At 50.1% G+C, this 16,048-nt stretch overlaps 1 protein-coding gene across 1 annotated transcript in view; it reads right to left on the bottom strand.

The window, feature by feature from the left end:
- Positions 1 to 16,048, bottom strand: part of SPNS3 (SPNS lysolipid transporter 3, sphingosine-1-phosphate (putative)) — a 44,847-nt gene that overhangs the window by 8,393 nt on the left and 20,406 nt on the right. The gene's annotated exons all lie outside the window — the stretch shown is intronic.

Below are 16,048 nucleotides of genomic sequence, written 5' to 3'. Positions count from 1 at the left end.
GGCTTGCCCACCCTCCCCTTTGTTCCCCTGAGGCCTGTGTACACTAAGGAGGTGCCTACTGCATGCCAGCCAGACTGCCCAGTCCAGGCCTCCTGTCAACAGCCCCTCCCAGGCCTTCCCCTTCCCAGACCCCGAGAGCAGCACCGGGAGGTGAGCAAGGCTGAGACGGTAAACTGTGCCCGGGTCAGGGCCAGGGCTTGTCTGAGGTTGCCAGCTGGCCCAGGGCAAAGCCATCCTGAAACACGAGGCTTCCGGCCCCCGTCCAGCGCCCACCCCTACCCCGGGCACCTGTGGGGCTGGGATACCCTTGTGTGCCCACCCTCTGCCTCGCTATCTGGAGGCCGCTGTGTGCCTGTCTCTCCCAGCTCCCTGAACCCCCTACCTCGTGCCAAAGGATTAGGACAATCCTCATTCCTGTCTCTCAAGAAGAGTTTAATGAAGCAGCAAGAAGGAGGGGAAAAGTCTCATTTGTCAGAGCTTCTAAGGGCTTATTGCTGGAGTGGAATTAGTCATTCCTGGAGTCACGGGGCTGTGCCTGGGGCAGCCCAGGCTCTGGATCCCAAAGGCCTACGAGCACCCAGGACAGAGGAACCAAAGGGCCACTGCCTGCACACTGACTGCGCGCCAGGCACGTCCACTTCTGTCACCCATCCAACTCTCAGCCGCCTCCTAAGACGCGTATCATTACATCCACTCCACAAATGAGAAGACTCAGGCCCAGGGTCACACATCAAGCCACTTTCTGGTGAGCCCCTCTCCCCTGCGGCAAGGTGAGGGACAGAAAGCTGTCGGTGAGGTCGGGGGGAGACTCCGAGAGGCCCCAGCGACCACAGTGCTGGGCGAGGCCGGCACGAGGGAAGTCAGAGGAAAGCCCAGGATGGGGAGGGCTTCCAGGTGGAGGTGGCATTGAGCAGAGCCCCGAAGGATGGGCAGGATCAGCATGGGTCTAGAAGAGCCCCAAGGCCATGCCAGGCAGAGAACCCTAGTAAGCAGAGGCGAGGAGGCTGGAAGGCGCCCACCAGGCTGGGCGGGCAGGAGTGTGGCCCAGGGCTGCGGAGGGAGAGACGGCAGGACCCACTGGGGAGGGGGAGCAGCGGGTGTCTTCTCCCAGTCTCACCAGCCCTTGGCCCTCCACAGACTGGGGAACGCTTGAGGGCTGGGCGGGCCTCCCTCTGGGCCCGGGGCTGGGCACCCACAGGGGTGGGAATCAGGAAGTGGCCAGCTGGCGAGCCTTAGGCGGGGCCCAGGCAGGCTGCAGACCCGCATTCCAGCCCCACAGGGTCTGCCAACCCGGCCTCCTGGGACCAACATGAGGGCAGCTCACACCCATCCTTCCCTCGACTCCCACCTCCACCAGGACTGCCAGGCCACTGCCCTCCTCCCACTTCCAGCTCAAAGGCGTCCTACCCTCCATAGCGGGGGGGGGGGGGGGGGGGGGGCCAGCCACACGGTGCCTGCTCTCTGCGGATGCTGCGGTCTCCCCGCTGCTGCCCCACACCCACGGGACATGCTGAAATACACCTTTTCCTTCCTCCAGCTGGAGCAGGGTGGATCCTGACCCCAAAATAGGGCCGATCGGAGGGAGGCTGCAGCCACAATGGGGACTTTCAGGCTGAACAAGCTGCCTGAGGATGCCAGGTTTCCTCAGACACACCTGGAAACCCACCCCAAGCCACCAAATCCCCGCCTCCACGCGGAGGCTTTGAGGGGCGAAAGGCCCAGCTGGGGAGAGGCCACCTCCTAATCCCGTAATTACAGAGTCTCCCGAGGCGGCTGCCTGGGCTCAAGGAGGGACACCCCATCAAAGAGGTGTGACCTGGCCATGTGGGGCCACCCTTGGAGGTCACCACCCTCTGCGCCTTGGTTTCCCCAGCGCTACAACGGTGGGGCGGCCCAGCGCCCCGGCAGCCCCCTCCACCACCAACAGCCTTTGCTTTTAAAGCTGTGAGATAACTTCAGTGGGTCTGTGTGCAAATCGGGTCTGAGAAGCCCGCGGCCTCCACGACCAACGCAGACTTGCGTTCCACAGTTAAAAAACGAAACAAACAAGAAGGGCCCTGGTCTGAAGTTAAGTCACGGTGAAGAATGTAGCCAGCAGACTGTTCAAAGTTCCTCCCACACAGGCCCCTCAGCCCCCTGGACGCCCTCTTCTGCACGGCCACAGGCCCCTCGCACTGACCAGGTCCCCAGACCTGCTCTCTCCTCCTGGCCCCCCACGTTACTGTCCTCGCCCAGGGTGCTTGAGGTAGCCAGGATACAGGCCTCACCCACAGGCTGGCCGCCAGCAAGCTGCCCAAGTGGCCAGACACGGAAAAGGGAAGGCGGGGGGCTCCTACATGCCGTGCTCGCCTTCGCACCCCTCCAGACACCGATTCCTGCCCATTCTGCATCCTAAATGTCCCTCAGATCTGCCCCCTCCTCCCGGCCACTGCTGCTGGCCTGGTCCAGGCCTCCCCCGTCCCTCCGCCCCTCCAGTTTCCCAGGCCCCACCATCCCTCCTGACAGCAGCCCCGGAGGGGACTTCCGAAAGGGAAATGGGAAATCTGCCCTTGTCCCCTTAGTGCCTGTTCATGGTTCCCTGCACCCTGACTCCGTCTCCCTGGGTGATAGGGCCTGGGAATGCTGCCTGAGAAGCGTGGAGCCCCTCAACCCCTGGCCTTTCCATTTCAGACTCAAGAGGATTTCCCCCTCGAGTTGGGGCGGTGATGGTGCATATTTCTGGCTTTAGTCACCCCCGGCCAGAGAGGCGTACACACACCACACACACACACCCCACACACACACACACACACACACACCACACACACACACACACACACCACACACACACACACACCACACACACACACACACACACCACACACACACACACACACCACACACACACACACACACCACACACACACCACACACACACACACCACACACACACCACACACACACACCACACACACCACACACCACACACACACACCACACACCACACACACACACACCACACACACACACACCACGCACACACACACCACGCACACACACACCACACACACACACACACACCCCCCACACACACACTGACACATGCACATGCACTCACATAACACACAACCACGCAAGCACGCACAGACACGTGCATCCTCAAGACCTCACACACACACACAAGAGCTCCAAGACCCGTGCACACATACCTAGACCCATAACCTGGGACACACATGCAAAACTCACACACCACAAAGACACATACAGAAGCAGGTAACAGGGATGACATTCTAAGTATTAAAATATGTGTGGCGAGAGTATCAACCAAACAGACGGCGGCTGACGACCCTGGTACAGAACTTGCTGGAAAACAGCCTAGCGTGTACATGTGCATGCTTGTGGTCTTATAAAGTGGACAGCAAGTTGTGCACCATCACACGGGCACACACACACGTATACATGTACGCAAACATGCTCTTGCCTTTGCACTCATGTGCACACCTGCACTCGGACATGCACACACTCATACCTTCACACACGTAGACACCCCTCCTCACGTACACCTGCACGCACAGGTGGGCATGGGCAGGGAGCAGGAGGGAAGCTGGAGCACCTGCCCCAGAGAAGGCTCAGCCCCTGTGGAGTGGAAGGGACAGTGTCTTCACTTTGGTCCATCTCAGTCTTCCAACTGGGCAGTAACTGATCTCTGAACTGCAAAGAATGGATTCTAGGTGCTCCCAGGTAGGGAGAAAGCAAATGTCTCCCATGGGCTTGTGGAGACTCAGGCAGAGGTAAGGCCAATCCTCCCCTTGCACAGGTCAACTCTTCACCCAGTGTGATTGAGCCAGTCAGGATGCAGGTGCCTGGCACAGACTGGCCACCAGCAAGCTGCCGGGCCGGCTGGCACGCTTCTCCCCTGGGCCTGCCAACCTGTAATTGCAGGGACTGTCTTTAGGGCACAAGGGTACCGCCCAGCTCCCATGGGCCAGCAAGGGCCCAGCAGCCTGGTAGGCAGGCAGATGGGGAATGAGCCCCAGTCCTCCTGGAGAACCCAGCTGATACTGCAGGCTCTGCTGCCCATCCAAGAAGAGACACCTGCTAGATCCCAGCAGGCAAGTGGGGTCCTCAGAGGAAGGGTAGGTGGGCCTCTCTCAGCCCCTTGGAGGCAGCCTCTGGCAAGGCCCAGTTACTCCAGCCCAAGACACAAGAGCAAAAGGGCTGGGACTTCCCTGGTGGTCCTGTGGCTAAGACTCCTTGCTCCCAAAGCAGGGGGCCTGGGTTCGATCCCTGGTCAAGGAACTAGATCCCACATGCCGCAACTAAGAGTTCGCGTGCCACAACTAAAGATCCCGCATGCGGCAACTAAGACCTGGCGCAGCCTAAATAAATAAATAAATAGGCTTGTCCAAAAAACCCGCAAGGGCCAAGTGGTAGGAGAGATTCCCCCAAGCTGGGGCACCTGCACGGCCCAGCTGTCTGGGCCACCCAGGGGTGAGAGCAGATCCCATAGCCAACCCTGGAATCCTTAGCTGACCCGGACCACAGCTACAATGGACACACATCCTGACTGCTCCCTGCCAACCATCACGCAAGGCTCCCTTGTGGGCACCAGGCTCGGCAAATACTGGGCCTCCATCTTTGGTCCTCGCTCAGGAATTGCCAAGGCTGAGAAGGGCAGCATCCCTTCCCGGATGTAAAGGCCTCAGTGACCGCCAAGCTGGCTCTGCTCTGTGTCATGGTGGCCACATTCCTCCTTGGGCCAGTAGGGAACTCAGAGTTACGATCTAGTTTGGGCTGGAAGGAGCCTTAAAGATCATCTGGGGCAACTCCTGTGTAAAAACGGAGGGTTGCAATTGCACCATAGACTTCCCTTCCCCCAAAAGTAAAAAGTAGTGTCGGGGGTGGGGGGAAACGTTTTTCACCAAAGGAAAAAAAATGCCTAATGAGGTAAGTATTAAATATTGGCAGCCAAGGCAAAAAAAACAGATAATTCTGGAGTAAAGTAGAGAATATAACCCTTCTCAGCTCCTCCCTCCCCAGGGCTATCCTCCAAAACCCCAACATCTAGAGGGAAATAAACTGAGCAGGGGTCCTTTGTTTCCACTCTTAACTGAGAACCAGTGGGAAAAGCTGCTGGGGAGAAATGGGCAAAAGTGGAGAAAGTGAATAAATGACTCCAGTTACTGACTCCACCTAAGGCCTAAAAACAGTAATTTTTTTACTGTTTTTTACTGGGCCTAAGGCCCAGTAATTAAGTAGAATGAACCCTGTGATAGAGCATTTACCTAAATCCCAGAAGAGAGAGCAGAGCCCAGGTGTCCTAACAAAGCCCCTCCTGCCTTACCTGAGCCCTGCAATTCCCTCAGGCGACAGAAAACCTAACACTCAACTCTCCAACTGCAGCCCCTTTGGGGAAGAGAATAGTCACAGAGAAGGCAGGAAGAGAGTAGAAGAATATAAAGAGTCACCCACACTATATCAAAGCAAATTCAGTATCAGAGCAGAGCTGCCCACACCCAGGCTGGAGAAAGCACTCAGTACATGAACTATGCAAACATACAAAAAAAAAAAACAAAACAGAGAGAGAGAGTGAGAGAGGGAATGAGGTAGGAAGAGAGGGAGGGAGGGAAGAGAGAGAAGAAAGAAAGAAAGAAAGAAAGAAGGAAGGAAGGGAGGGAGGGAGGGAGGGAGGGAGGGAGAGAGAGAGAGAGAGAAAGAAGAAAGAAAAAGAAAGAAAGAAAGAAAGAAAGAAAGAAAGAAAGAAAGAAAGAAAGAAAGAAAGAAAGAAAGAAAAGAAAGAAAGAGGGAGGGAGAGGGAGGAAGAGGGAGGGAGGGAAGAGAGAGAAGAAAGAAAGAAAGAAAGAAAGAAAGAAGGAAGGAAGGGAGGAAGGGAGGGAGGGAGGGGGAGGGAGGGGGGAGAGAGAGAGAGAGAAAGAAAGAAAGAAAGAAAGAAAGAAAGAAAGAAAGAAAGAAAGAAAGAAAGAAAGAAAGAAAGAAAGAAAGAAAGGAAAGAAAGAAAGAAAGAAAGAAAGAAAGAAAGAAAGAAAGAAAGAAAGAAAGAAAGAAAGAAAGAAAGAAAGAAAAGAAAGAAAGAAAGAAAGAAAGAAAGAAAGGAAGGAAGGAAGAAAGAAAAGAAAGAAAGAAAGAAAGAAAGAAAAAGAAAGAGGGAGGGAGAGGGAGGAAGAGGGAGGGAGGGGGGAGGGAGGGACGGAGGGAGGGAGGGAGGGAGAAACAGAGGAAATGGAAAGGGGGAAAGGTGGAGAAGGAAGAAGAGAGAAAAGGAGGAAAGGAGAAAAAAGAACCCAACCTACAAGACAGATGATAGGAGAAGGAGCAGAAGGAAATTCCTTATAATTGTTTCAAACTATATTGAACAGTAATTCAATAAAGAAAGAGCTCAAAAATGAAATGAACCCCCAATAGGATGAGATATAAAAGGATATTGCAGACTTAAGGGAATAAATGGAGGAGCAAAGCAATAAACAACATTATTACAGAACTAATAAATTAAAAACAGTCAGAAACAGAATAGACATCAAACAAAGTACAATCACCAATATAGAGAAAGGCTTGAGATAATCTCACAGATTGACTAATTTTTAAAAACACAAAGAAGAAAACATTGGGACTTCCCTGGTGGTCCAGTGGTTAAGACTTCGCCTTTCTGGGCTTCCCTGGTGGTGCAGTGGTTGAGAGTCTGCCTGCTAATGCAGGGGACACGGGTTCGAGCCCTAATCTGGGAAGATCCCACATGCCGCGAAGCGACTAGGCCCGTGAGCCACAATTACTGAGCCTGTGCGTCTGGAGCCTGTGCTCCGCAACAAGAGAGGCTGCGATAGTGAGAGGCCCGCGCACCGCCATGAAGAGTGGCCTCCACTTGCCACAACTAGAGAAAGCCCTCGCACAGAAACGAAGACCCAACACAGCCATAAATAAATAAATAAATTAATTAATTAATTAATTAATTAATTTAAAAAAAGACTTTGCCTTCCAATGCAGGGGGTGCGGGTTCAATTCCTGGTCAAGGAGCTAAGATCCCACATGCCTCGTGGCCAAAAAAAAAAAAAAACAAAAAACATAAAACAGAAGCAATATTGTAATAAGTTCAATAAAGACTTTAAAAAATGGTCCACATTAAAAAAAAAACTTTAAAAAAGAAAAAGAAGAAAACATTTAGAGAGAAGTAAATGATATGAAAGACAGGTAAAGTAGATCAGGGCTGGGACTAGAGCACAGCAAGTGAGACATATAGGGTACCAAATCTAAAGAGGTACTCAGTCTCCGGGTTGCGCAAGTGTAGGGTTAGCCCCTGGGAGTGAGTGCCTCCTTAAATTGTGTGCCCTTATGCCTTGCTGGCCTCACCTTAGTCCCAGCCCAGAAGATGATCCAACACAGGTAAAAAAAAAAAAAACCCAACAAATAAACAAACATAAGAAATATTCAAAGAGATGAGAGGGGGAAGGAGGATACTCAGTACTGATTCAGCAGATAAGAACACTGTTATGAACAAACTTTTATATGATATAGAATATTTAGCATTGAGATATATCCTAGCTGTTGCAAGCAGCTTCTAACATGGCTCCAGAGACCCCTGCCTCTTGTATCTCACCCTGGGTGTGGGCTGGACCTAGGGATGTGCTTCTAATGAGCAGAATACAGCAAAAGTCATGGGATACCACTTCCGTGATTAGGTTACAAAAGACCGTGACTCCCCTTGATAGACTCCTCTATTGCCTTCTCAGCCTACACATATTCAGGAAGGGAGCTGCCATAAGAAAGAAGCCAACATAGCAAAGGAACTGAGAGCAGACTCCAGCCAATAGCCAATGAGGAGCTGAGGCCCTCAATCCAACATCGCAGAAGGATCTGAATGCGGCCCACAACCACTGAGTGAGCTTGGAAGCAGATCCCTCCCTAGTTGAGACTTCACATGAGACCACAGACCCTGGGCCAACGCCTTGATTGAAGCCTACAAGAGACCATGAAGCAGAGGACCCAACTAAGCTATGCCTGGATTCCTGACCCACAGAAACTGTGAGATAATAAATGTGTGCTGTCTTAAACGACTACATTTGGGGATGATTTGTTACACAGCAAGAGATAACTAATACACTACCTAAGCCACTGAATTTCAAGAATAAATAATGTAATCTTCAGGTATCCAGATGAAAAAGTGAATCGATATGAAAGATTTTTTTAAACTTCATTCTTCACAGCAATATTTGATACGAAAAGACAATGGAACAAATGTTTGCAAAGTAATGAAACGAAGAAAATGTGAGCCAAGAATACCACATCCAGTGAACTGTTGTTCAAGAAAAGAGGGAAAGAGGAGAAGACAATCTCAAACATAAATGAACCAAAGGAAAACCATCTCTCTAGCCCTTTTTGGTTTGGAAAGGAGGACAGAATGGATTAAAAACTATTTAACCACAAAATCTACTCAGTTAGGAGTTGAACCAAAATGAAGAACTCAGGAATGGAGCATCTATGCAACAGATGGAGAATGAGTGTTGAATCTATTTAAATCTGGGATTGAGAGAACAGACTGTGAGTGTTATAAATCTAGAAAAAGTAAAAATAATAATATAACTAACAAAAACCAGGAGACTGGGGAGAGGAGGTGGAGGTATAAGAAAGCTGATCAGGATTCATCAATAAGTCCAAAGTTTTAAAATTAACTTGAAGTTAGCCAAGTCCTTTGATTTCACTTCAATTTCTTCAGGTAAATTCATATAAACGAATTAAACACTATATGATTCTATTTACAGGAAATATCCAGAATAGGCAAATCTATAAAGGCAGAAAGCAGATTAGCAGTTACCTAGAGCTGGAATAGAGGATGGTTAGGGGAAAATGGTGAATGATTTATAATGAATATGAAGTTTCTTTTTTTTTATAGGAAGCCCAAGAAATGCATTTATTCTATTGTCTCATAAAGTTTCTTTTTGAGGTGATGAAAATGTTCTAAAATTGATGTGGTGTTGATTGCAAACCTCTGTGAATATACTAAAAACCATTAAATTTTGTACTTTAAATTGAATGATACCTGAATTTCATCTCAATAAATCTGTTTTTAAAATTACCAGATAACCTCAGTTTAACAAAAGTATTTCTAAAAACATAAATCTGGGTTTATATACAGAGACACATATAGAAGGATGGTCACATCACAAAAGTAGAAGCAAACAGGCCAAGATGTTAAGAGTAGCTGATTCTAGGGGATGAGAAAATGGAAAATTGTTATCTTCTTCTTTGTGCTTTTCTGGTTTTGTTTTTGTTTTTTTTTTTTAATTACCCCCAAATAAAAATAGAAAGGTCATTGATAGAGTGTGGTGGATTGAATTGTTGGTCTCATCGCTTGATTTCACTGTGATAGCATGATGCTTCCATATCCTTGACGTGTCGAGTCCCCCAGAGTGTGATCCTTGGTCCTCTTCTCTTTTCTATCCAAGCTCAGGCCTTTGCTGATCTCATTCAGTCTCACGGCTTTACATAACCAGCCTAGACCTCTCTCCTGAACTCCAGACTCATATATTTCCAACTGCCTCTTAACATCTGCAGTTGAATGTCCTAAAAGGCATCTCAAATTCAACATGTCTAAAATTGAACTCCTAATCCCACCCTTTCCAAAAAAAAAAAAAAAAACCAACAACAACTCCGTACTTCCCTCTAGCCTTCTTCGTCTCAGTAAATGGCAACTCCGTGTTTCCAATTGCTCAGGCCCAAAACCCTGGAGTTGCCCTCGACTCATCCATTTCTCTCACACTCCACACCCAACCCGTCAGGAAATCCTGTTGATTCTACTTCAAAAACATACCCAGAATCTGACCACTTTTTCACACTTCCTCCATAAGTAGCCCAATCCAAACCACAGGCATCTCTTGCCTATAATATTGGAAAGCCTCCTAATGGGTTTCCCTGTCTCTTGTCTTTGTCCTTTTTCATTCTATTATCAACACAGCAGCCAGAGAGACCTTGGTAAACTACGTGGTAGGTAGTTACAAAACAGCCCCCAATTAATCATGCTTCTTGGTATTCACACCCTTGTACAGTCCCTTCCCACAGTGAAACCGGGTCAGTTTCCCACCTTGCTTCAACCAATAAAATAAGGCAGAAGTGATGCTGTGCTGTTCCTGGCCTAGGCCTTAAGAGACTTTGCAGCTTCCACTTTGCTTTCTTGGAATGCAGCCCTGAGACCGCCACGTAAGTAACCGGTTTCACCCAGTGGAAGACAAGAGGCCACATGGAGGAGAATGGAGGAGCCCCCGCCGATGGCCAGACACGAGTGAGGCCAGCTTGGATGTCCCACCCCACCCAGTCTTCCAGGTGAAGGCGGCCACGGGAGTGAGCACAGGTGAAACCAGGCAAGAAACCATCCAGCCAACTCACAAAATCATAAGAAATAATAAATCGCTGTCTTAAGTCACTACGTTTTAGGGTGATTTGTTACTCAGCAATAGGTGACTGATACAAACCATCAGTCAGAGCATCACTTTCTGTGCTAGAAATTCTCTAGTGGTTTCCCATTTCACTTAAATTGGAAGCCAAGTTCATTCTGTGTGCAGGGATCCACACAATCAGTGCCCCACCCACCCCACCCCCTCAGCCCCCCACCCTGCCATTCCCTCTGACCTAATCTCCTCTGCTCTACCCCGGCTCGCCCCATTCCAACCACGTTTCCTAGAAGACACCAGCATGATTTCCCCCTCAGGACCTTTGCACTTGCTCTTCCCTCTGCATGGAGGGCTCTCCCCCACTCCACCCCTGTATCCGCGTGGCTCCTTGTCTCACTTGCTTCAGGTTGCTGCTGAAGCATCACCACCTCCGTGAGGCCTCCCTGACCACCTTGCACAGCCCAGTCCCTCTCCTTGTCCACTTTCCCGGCTCTGTTCTTTTCCACGGAGCTCATTCCCATCTAACATACCATTTATTTTACTGCATACATATTCTTGCCTGTTTTGTTCAATGCTGCATCATCCTCGAAGCCTAGAACAGTGCCTGGCACACAGGAGGTGCTTGGGAAATATTTGATAAGTGAGTGAACATTTCTGCTCATCCTGGCTGGGACCTGCCTCGCAGCCACCTCACCATGGCCTCGGCTCTGCTCCTTGAGACCTCTGCTCCCTCGGCCCGTGAAGCCCGGCAGGGTTGGAGGGTGAAGACCCCCACTCCCAGGTTTCTCACCTGTGAAACAGGAAGAGCAGCACAGAACCAGAGACACCTTGGGCGGGGGTGGGGTTACACCTGTGGGGCTTCATGGCCACATGCCCAGACACTCCTCCCCGTAATGTTAGATGTCACTGACCCAGGGCGCAGTGAAGGAGGAACCCTTGGGGCATGTAGCAGACTGTATCTTCCCAAAACAGTCACTGTAATATTTCCACATGCTCTTTCAGATCACTGCTGGTCTCCACCAAAAAGAGTGAATCCGTTCTCTCTCCCCACGAATCTGAGCAAGAAGTTACGGCTCAAGTGAAGAACAGAATGCAGTGAAAGTGACGCTGTGTAACTTTCAAGGGCAGGTCATCAAAGGCAACACAGCTTCACCTGGCTCTCTCAAGACTCTAGTCCTTGGAAGCCGGCCACCATGTTGTAAGGAAGCTCAGGCCACATGGGGAGGTCACAGGCAGCTGCTCTAGCCAGTAGCTCCAGTTAAGGTCTCAGCCAACAGCCAGCATCAACCATCAGACGGCCCTCAGCCTTTGACGATCCAGTTCCCCCACCCCCATTCTGCGTAGTTAACCCCAAGTGGAAAAGAGATATGTCAGCCCCACCCCCCCACCTTGCCCAAACTGCCCAACTTGTGAGCAATGTAAGTGTTTTTCTTATTTCAAACCACTAAGTTTCATTATATATCTATACTAACTAGAACAGGTCCAAAAGTTCATTTAGCTCCTCAATGAAACCAAGGGGAAAGTACGAGCACTCCCATTTTACAGCTGAGAAAACTGACTCTCAGCAAGGTCAAGATCTTGCCCTAGCTCACACAGCTAGTAGGTGAAGAAGCAGGAACGAGGTCCAGGTCTTTCAGATGCCTCAGTGCATGCTCATCGTCATCCCCCAACTCCAGCTACTCCCTCTGGACCACAAAGCCCACCCAAGGGGGGATTGCCAATGTTCAGCCATATCCTCCAGCTACCAGACAAGTGATGATGGAGCTCCTACCTTGGGCTCAGTCCCTCCTCTGAGTACAAACCCTTTCTCCTCTGAAGGGCAGCGGCCCTGGGAAGAAGGCCAAGGACGACGGCGTGAGCCAAGACCTGCTGTGTGTGTCTGGATCCCAATTAACAGCCAAGAAGTCAAGTTCCCGTGCCAAGGGGAGCGGAAGGAGGGAAGAGATGGAACCCTCTGCTCCTGCAGGTGGGCACCAGGGAACGGGCTCCCCCACGGAAGGCCCCAGACCAGATTTTATACGCTCAGGAAACCTTATTGCCATGAAACATACAGCACGACTTGGCCCTACTTCAGGAAATTTGGGGACGGGCGTGCCCACAATGCCTCCAAAAACCCTTCCTTCCCACGCAGTGCAGCTACAGCCCAGCAGCAGTTGGATGAAAGCTATATGCAGCTGCAGACACACATGTACACACACATCCCACACAATTATCTGCTTGCCCTGATACTGGTGCATGTGCACACTCATGCAGACATGTATGCAAAACAGCATACATGGACACACTCATACATACTATGCGTATATAGAATGAATTACATGTATATGCAGCACACAGAGAGCATGGCTGTACAGACACAGAGGTGTATTCACACAAAAGCACACATATCTGCACTCATGTTCACAGACCTGCATATATTCACACTTAGATGCATGCACACACTAGCAGTACCCATACCCACATTCCTGTGGGCCTTCCCAGGAAGCCCTATCAATTTCCCCTGGAGCCTATCAATCTCCCCAGGACTGGCAGAGAAAGTACAGGAAGAACTTTGGTTCCTACAATCTGAGAGGGTGAACGGATGGATGGACGGATGGGAGGAGGGATGGATGGATGGATGGATGGATGGACGGATGGATGGATGGATGGATGGTTGGATGGATGGGTGGGTGGATGGAAGAGACTCAAGTGATTCTTCCTATTTTGAAGCTAATTTGAACAGAAGCCAACTCCTCAGCCCCCTTTCGACATCCTTTCTGATACTGACCCCCATAGGTCTCCCACACCTAATGACAATCCTTCATGGCAGACTGCAGCCAGTTCCCACCCACTGAAGTTTTAGGGATGATGTCATGTCCCATGGACTCCAGACTCCTGCATCCAACTCTACTAACACCTGTACTTGGACACCAACCTCCCACCACAAACTCAGAATGTACAAAACCAAGCTGCTCATCTTTCCCCAAGTGCCGCTGTTCCTGCCTACTTTCCTATCTCAGTTAATGGCATCTCCCTCCTTCCAGCTACAGAGGCTAATATCCTAGAACTCACCTTTGACTCTTCTCTCTCTCACACCCCACACTGAATCCATCAGGAACTTCTGATAGATCTACCTTCAAAATATATCTATAATCCAACCATTTCTTACCACCTCTGCTGTTTCTGCTCCTGCACCCTACACCCTCATGGGAAGTCTATTTTCAACAGAGAAGTCAGAGTGATTCCATTAAACATAAGTCAGTAATAGAAAAACAATAGAGAAAATCAATACAACCAAAGTTGGCTGCAAAACTGACCAACTTTTAGTTACACTGACCAAGAAAAAAAAAGAGAGAAGACACAAATTACTAAAATCAAGAATGAACATTATTACCGACCTTACAGAAATTAAAAAGATTATAAGGGAATACTGTGAATGAAATTCCGAGAAAGATGCAAACCACCAAAACTGGCTTAAAAAGAAATAAAAAGGCTTAATTGACCAATAATAAGTCAATATTGAGTCAGTAATCAGAAAACTTCCCACAAACAAAAGCTCAGAACCAGATGGCTTCAATGGGGAATGCTAGCAAATGGCTAAAGATGAATTAACACAAATCCTTCACAAACTCTTCCAAAAAATACAAGAGGGAGAAACACTCGTCAAGTCATTCGATGAGACCAAACAAAGACATCACAAGAAAACTACAGACCAAAATTTCTTATGAATATAGATGCAAAGATCCTCAACAAAATACTAACAAGCCAAATTCAGCAACATATAAATATAATTTTACACCATGACCAAGGGAGGGTTTATCCCAGGAATGCAAGGTTGGTTAAACATACAAATATCAATCAATGTAATATACCATATTAATCAAATAAAGGACAAACTACATGACCATCTCAATAGATGCAAACAACCTAAGCCAGACCACCCACGCCTCAGCACAAAACCTCAACTCAGCTCTTAGCCAGCTCCACCCAATGCCCACATGGCCCTACATCATCTTGTCCCACCACCTCTCTGTCCTCATTTCCCTTTCTCCTTTCATTCCACGCTAACCACAGTGCCCTTCTTGCTGTTCCCTAAACCCAGCAGACACGCTCCTGCCTCAGGGCATTCACAGTTGCTGTTCCCTTTGCTTGGAACACTGTTCCCCTAAATATCCCATAACTCACAATACTGTGAATTTTACTTACATATCTTGCCTGTTGTCTACCTCCCCCAACTAGAATGGGAGCTCCCTAAAAACAGAGATAATTTAGTCTGTTTTATCTACTGCTATATCTGTGGCATTTAAACTAGCATGCCACCTTTATAGGCACTCAAGAAATACTTGTTGAATAAATGAATGAATGAAAATAGCTGGTCACTCAACCATTCACACAGCAAGCAGCTGATCACCCCCAGCCCACTCCAAGTGCCTGACACTGTGCTTCGGGCTGGAGTGCTGAGAAAGATAGGAACCAACCTGGGCCCAGCTGGGAGGGGGTGGTCAGGGCATAAGTAACCAGGACCCAAGGAAGACAGTGCTGAGGAGCGGCGAGGATGGGGAGAGAGGGTTGGATCTAGCAGTCAGGGAAGGCTCCATGGAGAGATGGAGCTCTAGCCTCCCTTGAAGGCCCAGAATGATTCGGGCGTATGGAGAAGGGAAGGGAGTAGAGGGAACAGAGGGAGAGCCCGGATGTGGAGAGCACAGGGCACCTCCTGGGAATCAGGAAGGGACCTGCATGGCAGAACCACATCGAATAAGGCTACCAAGGATGTCAGGGCCGTTCATGAGGGGCCTTGACTGCCAGGATGAGGAGTTAGACTTAGTTCCAGAGGCACCAAGGAGTCATGCAAGGCTTTCGAGCAGGGAAGTTTCTGTGGTGTCCCTCTGGCAGTGTGGGGAGAACAGATCGTGGTGGGGAAGCACGAAGACATGGAGACCAGGACAGTGGCTCTTGGGACCGTCCTAGAGAAAGACGGCAAGGCGCGAGCCATGACAGGACAGAGCGGACCAAGAGAAGGGGGGCGGTTTGGAGGCGTGCAAGGTTTATGACTGGTGTTAGTGGGCAGGGGTGCGGGGGGTGGGGGGATGGGGGGAGCTGGAGCCTGAATCTCAGAACCTCAGAAGCACAGACAGAGCCACGGAGGAGGGGGGTCTGGTCAGGGGGTCCAGAAGGAACCGCACCACTTCTGGGAGGCTGGAGTTCTGGCCGCTGGGGGTCCTGCCAGGTCCGAACACGAGCCACTGGACGCTGGACACAGCCCAGCCCTGCCAGCCTTCCTGCGCTGCAGTCCCTCGCGTCCCAGGGCCGGCCCAGAGAAGAGATTCTCCAGCTGGCTTTGTCAGCCAAGATGCAATGTCATTTCTAGACGAGCCATCCAGCTCTGGAGATGCGCCAGGCTATGGGGCGGGGGACAGCTGTGTCCCCCAAAACACAGCCAAGGAGCTGCTTCCCAGAGCCAAGCAAGACAGTGGCAGAAGCGGAACTGGCAGGTGGTCCGCGGGCCCAGCCAATGCAGAGACAGGCCTTAAGTGGGGCCTCCATCTGCCCAGGCCTCAGCCTCCCTGCAAGGTCAGGCCCATTCAGCCCCCACCAGGTGGAGATGACGGTCCCAGTCACTCCCTCAGCCAATAAGCGTTAAGGTATTTATTAGTGCCTGGTGTACGCCAGCCTCTGTTTCTCTCCCATGGGGG

This window comes from Eschrichtius robustus, chromosome 20 (assembly GCF_028021215.1).
Source record: "Eschrichtius robustus isolate mEscRob2 chromosome 20, mEscRob2.pri, whole genome shotgun sequence".
NCBI classification, from domain to species: Eukaryota; Metazoa; Chordata; class Mammalia; order Artiodactyla; family Eschrichtiidae; genus Eschrichtius; species Eschrichtius robustus.
Note: the sequence above shows the minus strand (reverse complement) of the source record. Positions and strands in the feature narration are given on the sequence as shown.